This window comes from Hippopotamus amphibius, chromosome 16, assembly GCF_030028045.1.
Source record: "Hippopotamus amphibius kiboko isolate mHipAmp2 chromosome 16, mHipAmp2.hap2, whole genome shotgun sequence".
Lineage (NCBI taxonomy): Eukaryota > Metazoa > Chordata > Mammalia > Artiodactyla > Hippopotamidae > Hippopotamus > Hippopotamus amphibius.
The window spans coordinates 62,114,887-62,122,678 of record NC_080201.1 but is presented as its reverse complement, the minus strand read 5'-3'; positions in this window follow the sequence as shown (position 1 = coordinate 62,122,678).

Sequence of the window (7,792 nt, the reverse complement as noted above, 5' to 3'; positions counted from 1 at the left end):
GCTTCTCCGCATACATTTCCTTTCTTGTTTTGTACCCTGTTAATGATGAAAATCTCATGTTTTATTAGTTCAAAATTCATTATCTATTGCTTATATGATGTGCTCAGGGATTTTAAGAGTAGTTTTTACTCAATGTAATGGAGGTCAAAAATTAATTTCAAGAAGAGAATAATTCCCCAGTGAGCATATTCAGTGGATTTTGTTTAATTATCACATTTCATTTCCCCCTTCTTAATTGGAGAACTACGACAACATTTTACATTATTGTTTCTTACATTTGTTGTAATTGACTTCATCAAAGTTCATTACTTCACTATGAAAGTTGACCAGGAGAAGACCTGGGAACTTTATACATCATGGGGTTGTTTCGGTGTTTATATGAAGTCCGCAAACAAACATGAAGCTGGTGGATGTATAATAATTCCTCCATAATTAAAAATACGTGACGAGAGTGATGCGATCCCCTGGAGCAAGAGACAGAAAACCTGCAGGAGGAAGGGCTGCATGAATTCCACATGTGGAGGGACACTGTATCTTCTTGTTGCACAAGTGACATCTAGACTTAGGAGAAACATCCCCATGTTGTATTTCCTAATAATCTCCAGGTCCTGAATTGTCCTCATGGTCATCTTTGCTACATGTGAGTCACCGTCATGATTCTTCCTTGTCTCTGTTATGACTACAGCGTCCTCACTGTTCTCCTCACCCTGTGTCATCCATGCAGGACCTGGTAAACGGTCTGAGTGCTTTTGCAGTTTTCTAATGCAATGAGAAGTAAAATTGTACTGAAGAACCCGAGGCCACTGAGAAGATTGAAATGCAACATTCTGGTCACTTAATTGAGGTAGAGAGGAGAGGTGTCCGTGGACCAGAGGGTTCATTCATGCAGTCAGCCCTGAGAGTGATGGGAGAACTACTGAAATACGGTGATGCTGTGTGTTTTTTTTTTTTTTTTTTTAGTGAGAGATAAAGAATCTGTGGAAAGGACATATGCAGAGGTCTTTGGAAATTCAGGGAATAAATTGCAAGGAAGCTCCCTCGTATCACTCCAAGGGTTAGACTTCTAGTGGGGGTGCATTCTGATGTACAAATGACAGAGTCAGGAATGTGGCAAAAGTGGGTTTCTGAGAATCTGGGAAATCACATTTTGTCCTCCTGATTCTAAAGAGTTTCTGGGCAAGATTGATCACCAGATACTGGTATTAGGAGGAGATTAGGATACTTTTTCAGGCCTAGATTGGAGACATTGTGGTAGATAGTGTTTGTTGAATAAGTGAAATGTGTAAACAAAGCTTTCAGTTACCACACATTTGACCAGATGTGGCAGATGAAGAAGACTCAGTAGTTGTGGTGCACGGGCTTAGTTCCTCCACAGCATGTGGGATCTTCCCAGATCAGGGGTTGAACCTGTGTCCCCTGCATTGGCAAGTGGATTCTTAACCACTGCACCACCAGGGAAGTCGTCATGTATGAATTTAGACTCAAGACATCTTATACATTGTATATATGTGCCACATTTTTTTTTAATTTTTAAGAACTTTTATTGAGATACAGTTAATATACAAGAAACGATATATTTAAAAAGAGGGAGAGGACTCAAATCAATAAAATTGGAGATGAAACAGGAGAAGTTACAATGGACACCACATAAATAAAAAGTACCATAAGAGATTACTACAAGCAACTATATGCCAATAAAATGGACAATCTGGATGAAATGGACAGATTTTTAGAAAGGTATAACCTTCCAAGACTGAATCAGGAAGAAATAGAAAATATGAACAGACCAATCACAAGTAATGAAATTGAATCTGATTAAAAATCTCCCAACAAACAGAAGTTCAAGAGCAGATGGATTCACAGGTGAATTTTATCAAACATTTAGAGAACATCTAACACCCATCCTTCTCAAACTCTTCCAAAACATTGCAGAGGAAGGAATACTCCCCAAGTCACTTTATGAGGCCACCTGACACCAAAACCAGACAAACATACTACAAAAAAAGAACATTAAGTGCCACATCTTTATCCATTCATCTGTTGATGGACATTTAGGTTGCTCCCATGTCTTAGTTATTGTAAATCGTGCTGCAATAAACATTGTGGTACATGTTTCTTTTTGTATATGGTTTTCTCTGGGTATATGCCCAGCAGTGGGATTGCTGGGTCATATTGTAGTTCTCTTTTTGGTTTTCTAAGGAGCCTTCATACTATTTTCCATAGTGGCTGTACCAATTTACATTCCTACCAACAATGCAGGAGAGTTCCATTTTCTCTGCACCCTGTCCAGCATTTACTGTTTTTAGATTTTATTATGATGGCCATTCTGACCAGTGTGAGGTGATACTTCACTGTGGCTTTGACTTGCGTTTCTGTAATGATTAGTAATGTTGAGCATCTTTTCATGTGTTTGTTAGCCATCTGCATATCTTCTTTGGAGAAATGTCTATTGACGTCTTTTACCCATTTTTGGATGGGGTTATGTGGTTTTTTGATATTGAGCTGCATGAGCTGCTTGTATATTTTGGAGATTAATCCTTTGTCCATTGCTTCATCAGCAAGTATTTTCTACCATTCTGAGGGCTGTCTTCTTGTCTTGTTTATGATTTCTTTTGCTGTGCAAAAGCTTTTAAGTTTCATTAAGTCCCATTTGTTTGTTTTTGTTTTTATTTCCATTATTCTAGGAGGGGGGTCCAAAAGGATCTTGCTTTGATGTATGTCATGGAGTGTTCTGCTTATGTTTTCCTCTAAGAGTTTTATACTGTCTGGCCATACATTTAGCTGTTTAATCTATTTTGAGTTTATTTTTATGTATGGTGTTAGGAAGTGTTCTAATTTCATTCTTTTACATGTGGCTGTCCAGTTTTCCCAGTTCCACTTATGGAAGAGGCTATCTTTTTGCCATTGTATTTTCTTGCCTCCTTTGTCAAAGATAAGGTCCCCATATGTGCGTGGGTTTACCTCCGGGGTCTCTATTCTGTTCCATTGATCTATATTTCTGTTTTTGTGCCAGTACCATACTGTCTTGATCACTGTAGTCTTGTAGTATAGTTTGAAGTCAGGAATCCTGATTCCTCCAACTCCATCTTTCCTTCTCAAGATTGCTTTGGCCATTCAGGGTCTTTTGCTTTTCCATACAAATCATAAATTTTTTTGTTCTAGTTCTGTAAAGAATGCCATTGGTAATTTGATAGGGATTGCATTGAATTTGTAAATTGCTTTGGGTAGTATAGTCATTTTCACAATGTTGATTCTTCCAATGCAAGAACATGGCATGTCCCTCCATGTGTTTGTATCCTCTTTGATTTCTTTCATCAGTGTCTTATAGTTTTCTGTGTAGAGGTGTTTTGCTTCCTTAGGCAGGTGTATTCCTAGGTATTTTATTATTTTTGTTGCAATGGTAAATGGGATTGTTTCCTTAATTTCTCTTCCTGCTCTTTCGTTGTTAGTGTATAGGAATGCAAGAGATTTCTGTGCATTCATTTTATATCCTGCTACTTGACTAAGTTCATTGATTCGTGCTAGGAGTTTCTGGTAGCATCTTTAGAGTTGTCTATGTGTAATATGTCATCTGAAAAGAGTGACAATTTTTCTTTTTTTCCAATTTGGATTCCTGTTATTTTGTTTTCTTCTCTCATTGCTGTGTCTAACACTTCCAAAACTATGTTGAATAACAGTGGTGTGAGTGGGCACCCCTCTCTTGTTCCTGTTCTTGGAGGGAATGCTTTCACTTTTTCACTATTTAGAATGATGTTCGCTGTTGATTTGTCATCTATGGCTTTTATTATATTGAGGTAAGTTCCTCCTATGCCCACTTTTATCATAAATAGATGTTGAATTTTGTCAGAAGCTTTTTCTACATCTATTGAGATGATCATATGGTTTTTACCCTTTCATTTGTTAATATATATCACAGTGATTGATTTGCGTATATTGAAGAATATTTGCATTCCAGGGACAAACCACACTTGATCATGGTATATGATCTTTTTAATATGCTGTTTGATTCTGTTTGCTAGTATTTTGTTGAGGATTTCTGCATCTATGTTCATCAGTGATATTGGTCTGTAATTTTCTTTTTTCGTGACATCTCTGCCTTTTTTTGGTATCGAGGTGATGGTGGCCTCGTAGAATGAGTTTGGGAGTGTTCCTCCTTTTGCTATATTTTGGAAGAGTTTGAGAAGAATAGCTGTTAACTCTTCTCTAAATGTTTGATAGAATTCGGCTGTGAATCCATCTGGCCCTGGGGTTTTGTTTGTTGGGAGATCTTTAATCACAGTCTCAATTTCAGTGCTTGCCATTGGTCTGTTCATAATTTCTATATCTTCCTGGTTCAGTCTTGGAAGATTGTACTTTTCTAAGAATGTATCCACTCCTTCCAGGTTATCTAATTTATTGGCATGTAGTTTCTTCTAGTAGTCTCTCATGATCTTTTGTATTTCTGCCATCTCGTTTGTTATTTCTCCTTTTTCATTTCTAATTCTGTTGATTTGCATCTTCTTTTTTTCCCTGATGAGTCTGGCTAATGGTTTATCAATTTTATTTATCTTCTAAAGGAACAAGCTTTTAGTTTTATTGCTCTTTGCTATTGTTTCCCTCATTTCTTTATCATTTATTTCTGATCTGATCTTTATGATTTTTTTCCTTCTGCTCACCTTGGGGTTTTTTTGTTCTTCTTTCTCTACTTGTTTTAGGTGTAAGGTTAGGTTGTTTTTTGAGACTTTTCTTGTTTCTTGAGGTACAATTGTATTGCTATAAACTTCCCTCTTAGAACTGCTTTTGCTGCATCCCATAGGTTTTGGGTTATTGTCTTTTCATTGTCATTTATTTCTAGGTATTTTTTGATTTCCTCTTGCAGCTTAATACCAAAAAAGCAAATAACCCAATCCACAAATGGGCAGACTACCTAAATTGACATTACACCAAAGAAGACATACAGGTGGGTAACAAACACTTGAAAAGATGTTCAACATCACCCATCATTAGAGAAATGCACGTCAAGGCCATAATGAGGTAACACCTCACACTAGTCAGAATGGCCATCATCAAAAAATCTAAACAATAAATGTTGGAGAGGGTGTGGAGAAAAGGGAACTCTTCTGCACTGTTGGTGGCAATGTAAGTTGGTACAGCCACTATGGAAAACAGTTTGGAGGCTCCTTAAAAAACTAAAAATGAAATTACCGTATGATCCAGTAATCCCACTACTGGGCATATACCCAGAGAAAACCATAATCCAAAAAGAAACATGTACCATAATGTTCATTGTAGCACTATATACAATAGCCAGGACATGGAAGCAACCTAAATGCCCATCAAGAGATGAATGAATAAAGAAGATGAGGCACATAAATACAATGGAATATTACTCAGCCATAAAAATGAAAGAAATTGATCTACAGGTAATGAGGCGGATAGACCTAGAAACTGTCATACAGAGCGAAGTAAGCCAGAAAGAGAAAAACAAATACTGTATGCTAACTCATATATGTGGAATCTAAGAAACTTGTACTGATGAACCCAGTGACAGGACAAGAATAAAAGTGCAGTTGCAGAGAATGGACTAGAGGATATGGGCTTGTGGAGGGGGCGGTGTTGCAAAGGGGAAGTTGGGACGCAGTGAGAGTGTAGCATAGACACATATACACTACTAACTGTAAAATATATAGCTAGTGGGAAGTTGTTGTATAACAAAGGGAGATCAACTTGACTATGGGTAATGCCTTAGAGGGTCAGGACAGGGAGGGTGAGAGGGAGTCCTGGGAGGGAGGGGATATGGGGATATATGTATAAATACAGCTGATTCACTTTGATGTACCTCGAAAACGGGTACAAGAGTGTAAAGCAATTATATTCCAATAAAGAGCATAAAAAACAAAAGAATAATTCACAATTGAATGTTTACTCTTTTTTTTTAAGAACTTTTATTGAGATACAGTTAACATACAATAAACTGCATATATTTAGAGTGCAATGTTTGGTATCCCAATCTCCCAATTCATTCCCCCCCAACCCTCCCCGCTTTCCCCACTTGGTGTCCATATGTTTGTTCTATACATGTGTGTCTCTATTTCTGCCTTGCAAACTGGTTGATTTGTAACATTTTTCTATAGCCCACATATATGTGTCAATATACGATACTCGTTTTTCTCTTTCTGACTCACTTCACTCTGTATGACAGTCTCTAGTTCCATCCATGACTATAAAAATGTCCCAGTTTCATTCATTTTTACAGGTCAGTAATATTCCGTTCTATATATGTATCACGTCTTTTTTATCCATTCATCTGTTGGTGGACATTTAGGTAGTTTTCATGTCCTGCCTATTGTAAATAGTGCTGCAATGAACTTTGGAGTGCATGTGTCCTTTTGAATTATGGTGTTCTCTGGGTGTATGCCCAGCAGTGGGATTGCTGAGTCATATGGTAGTTCTATTTTTAGTTTTGCAAGGAACCTCCATACTGTTCTCCATAGTGGCTGTATCAATTTACATTCCCACCAACAGAGCAAGAACATTCCCTTTTGTCGACACCCTCTCCAGCATTTACTGGTTGTAGATTTTCTGATGATGCCATTCTAACTGGTGTCAGGTAATACATCATTGTGGTTTTGATTTGCATTTCTCTAGTGATGTTGAGCAGCTTTTCACGTGCCTCTTGGCCATCCGTATGTCTTCTTTGGAGAAATGCCTATTTGGGTCTTCTGCCCATTTGTTGATTGGGTTGTTTGGTCTTTTGATATTCAGCTGGTTGAACTGTTGATATATTTTGGAGATTAATCCTTTGTGTGTTGATTCGTTTGCAAATATTTTCTCCCATTCTGAGGATTATCTTTTCATCTTGTTTATAGTTTCCTTTGTTGTGCAGAAGATTTGAAGTTTCATTAGGTCCCACTTATTTCTTTTTGTTTTTATTTCCATTACTCTAGGGAGTGGATCAAAAAAGTTCTTCCTGTTATTTATATCGAAGAGTGTTCTTCCTATGTTTTCCTCTAGGAGTTTTATAGTGTCTGGCCTTACATTTAGGTCTTTAGTCCATTTTGAGTTTATCAAAAATATGGTGTTAAAGAGTGTTCTAATTTCATTCTTTTACCTGTAGCTGACAAATTTTCCAAGCACCACTTATTGAAGAGGCTGCCTTTTCTCCATTGTATAGCCTTGCATCCTTTGTCATAGATTAGTTGACCGTAGTTTATCTCTGGGCTTTCTATCCTGTTCCAATGATCTATATTTCTGGTGTTGTGCCAGTACCATACCTTTTTTAAAAAATATTTTATTTTTTACAATAAACTGCATAAGTTTAGAGTGTACTATTTGGTATCCCAATCTCCCAATTCATTCTCCCCCCAACCCTACCCACTTTCCCCACTTGGTGTCCATATGTTTGTTCTCTACATCTGGGTCTCTATTTCTGCCTTGCAAACTGGCTGATTTGTACCACTTTTCTATATTATGCATATATGTGTTAATATACAATATTTGTTTTTCTCTTTCTGACTCACTTCACTCTGCATGACAGTCTCAAGGTCCATCCATGTCTATAAAAATGTCCCAGTTTCATTGATTTTGACAGCTGAGTAATATTCCATTCTATATATGTACCACATCTACTTTATCCTTTCATCTGTTGATGGACATTGAGGTTGCTTCCATGTCCTGCCTATTGTAAATAGTGCTGCAATGAACATTGGAGTGCATGTGTCTTTTTGAATTATGGTGTTCTCCGAGTATATGACCAGTAGTGGGATTGCTGGGTCATATGGTAGATCTATTTTTAGTTTTTCAAGGAACCTCC